Source organism: Mus caroli, chromosome 18, assembly GCF_900094665.2.
Source record: "Mus caroli chromosome 18, CAROLI_EIJ_v1.1, whole genome shotgun sequence".
Taxonomy (NCBI): domain Eukaryota; kingdom Metazoa; phylum Chordata; class Mammalia; order Rodentia; family Muridae; genus Mus; species Mus caroli.
In genome coordinates this window covers 69964635-69967728 of record NC_034587.1, presented here as the reverse complement: position 1 = coordinate 69967728, position 3094 = coordinate 69964635, and positions in this window count along the sequence as shown.

The following is a 3094-nucleotide window of genomic DNA, read 5'->3' as shown; positions in this document are numbered from 1 at the left end:
AGACAGGGTTTCTCTGTGTAGTCCTGGCTGTCCTGGAACTCACTCTGTAGACCAGGCTGGCCTCGAACTCAGAAATCCACCTGCCTCTGCCTCCTGAGTGCTGGGATTAAAGGCGAGCGCCACCACGCCCGGCGGTAACTTCATTTTTACTTGATGTGTGTGTGTATGTATGTATGTATGTGTGTATGTATATAAACATACATGCACTCACACATACACATGTTCTTATGATAGCAGGTTTTCACATGACTTTTTCTGGAAAGGTCTTTAGTGTTATTTATCCGTTCATTCCCATATTTTTTCCCTCTACTCTGACATACCCTCCTCAATCTCCATTTAACTCGGTTACAAATGGATCAAGGACCTTGCCATTAGATCAGGAACCTTGAATCTGATAGAAATTAATATCGGGAATAAGCTTTAATTCATTGGCACAGGAAAGGGCTTTCTGAATAGGACTCCAACAGCATAGGCCAACATTTAATAAATGGAACTTCATGGACCAAAAATGCTTCTGTCCAGCAAGGGACATCAATACTGGAGTGAAAATATGACTTACACAATTGGAAAAATATTTACTAGCTATATATGTGGCAAAGGTATATAGTATCTAGAATGTTCAAAGAAATAAACAAACCGCAAACATCAAGAAAACAAATAACTCAATTAAAAATGGGCACATAAGTAAACATCTCAAAAGATAAAAGTATAAATGGCTGAGAAACATTAAAAAATATTCAATATTCCCTGTCAGGGAAATGGAACTTTAAACTTCTTTGAAATGTCTTCTTATCTCAGTCAGAATGGGTAAGATAAAACAAACTAACAAATAACAAACAACAAATTAAAAAAATGCTGGCGTGGATGTGGTAAAAGTAAGACCCTGGTTCACTGCCTATGGGATTGCAAGCTGGGGCAGTCACTGTGACAATCAGTGTGAGAGTTCCTCAGGAAACCTGAAAATAGATCTGCTCTATGATCTAGCTATGCCACACTTACTCACATACACAGAGCTTGCTCTGTCCTAGTCCAGAGATGCCTGCTCATTCATATTCTCTGCTTCTCTATTCACAATAGCCAGGAAGCAAGCAGCTCAGATTTCTGTCAGCTGATGAACGGACACTTAAAATGCATGGTATTTACATAATGTCGCATTATCCAGTTATTAGGGAAAATGAAATTTGCAAGTAAATGGATGGATCTGGAAGCCATCATTCTGAGGAAGCTAATCCAGAGCCAGAAAGACAAACATCACATATGTCCTCTTGTTTGTGGATGTTAGCTTTGAACCTTAAGACCTGTGCTTCATTTGGGATGTTTGGGATAACCATAGAGCCCAGGAAATTACTTAGGTGCCATGAGGAGGGGACTTCAAAGGAGGAGAGATAGAACTTAAAAAGGGTTAAAAGGAAATAATGGGATGGTGATGATGGTGATGGTGGTGATGATTTCTTGATGTATGTTTGTTTCTGATCTCTTAATAGCATTTTATTTCCCACATACCAGATTAACCACATAATTTAATCTTTACTATTTAAGGATGAATGTAATTCCTCTGTGGGACTGGGTGACCAGCCAGTATAGCCCTGGATGGAGGAAGAGAGGCTAACTGTTGCCAGTTTTCCTCCTCAGAATCCTCAGAGACAGTTCAGGGGACACAGGTGTGTTGTGGGGCTGACTTCCATCCACCCTCACAATCGATATGTATATATCGATGTAATAGCCTCCCAGCTGGGTGTCTGGGGCCAGCCCTAAGAGAGGATACATTGATGAGATTAGAGCACAGGCTCAGAGCAGCCTGAGAGCTGTAGGTGAGTCTGTACAAGGAAGCTGGAGAACAGCAGAAGACAAGCTTTGTGCCCCTGTAGTGTCTGGTTTCTGAGAAGGATCTCTGTCCTGGTTGGGGTTTTATTGTTGTGAAGAGACACCGTGACCATAGCAACTCTTACAAAGGGAAAGATTTCGTTGGGCCTGGCTTATCGTTTCAGAGATTCAGTTCATTGTCTTCGTGGCAGGAAGCCCAGTGGTGTGCAGGTAGTCATAGTGCTGGTGATGAGCAGGCAGCAGAAGAAGACTGTCATTCTGGTCAGACTTGAGCTTCTTATACCTCAAAGCCCACCCCCACGGTAACACATTTTCTCTAAGAAGGCCACATGTCTTAATAGGATCCTTCCTTATGACCAAGTATTCAAACACTTGAGTCTGTGGGGGCCATTCTTATTCAAACCGCTACAGTCTCATATGTTTTTTCTATTAAAGCTCACATAACCACCCTTCCTCACCCATCTGATTTTTTTGGAGCACCCTTTCCTGAGGTCTCACCCCTAATCCAACAGCCAGTACTGTTTGTTCTCTGAGCTGACACTATAGGTCAAGGGGAAATAAGACAAGCTCCAGGATATGTTATATGGTAAACAGCATTGCTCTTGTATTTTTTAAACCCCTCCCTTCACTCTCCTTCTGGTCCTGGTCTATGCCTTCTCTAACAGGCCTTCTCTCCCTGTACCTTGTTAATTGTATCTTTATTTTATTTATTTTTTTAGACTCTTTTTTTTTTTTTTTTGGTTTTTTGAGACAGGGTTTCCCTTTATAGCCCTGGCTGTCCTGGAACTCACTTTGTAGACCAGGCTGGCCTCGAACTCAGAAATTCGCTTGCCTCTGCCTCCCGAGTGCTGGGACTAAAGGTGTGTGCCACCACACCCGGTGTATCTCTATTCTTTTAACTGTAGGCATTTCCCTGTGCTCTTCATCTTCACCTAACCCCCCTGATTGTTCTGATACTAGAATTTTAGCACTGCCTCCTCTGGGAAGATATCCCTCCATCTTAGGTAGTGTGCTGGTTAGTCTTTTGTCAACTTGACACAAGTTGGGTTCATCTGGACAGAGGGAGCCTCAGTTGAGTAAATGTCTCCATCAGATAGGCTATGGAAGATTTTCTTTATTAATGTTGATGTGTGAGGGCCCAGCCTTTTGTGGGTGGTGTCATCCATTGCCTCTTATAAGAGGACTTTCTAGACCCACTCGTGGTTAAAATGATGCAGAGACTAATTAATATTTATAAAAACTTAGGCCTTTAGCTTGGGCTACCACTCAG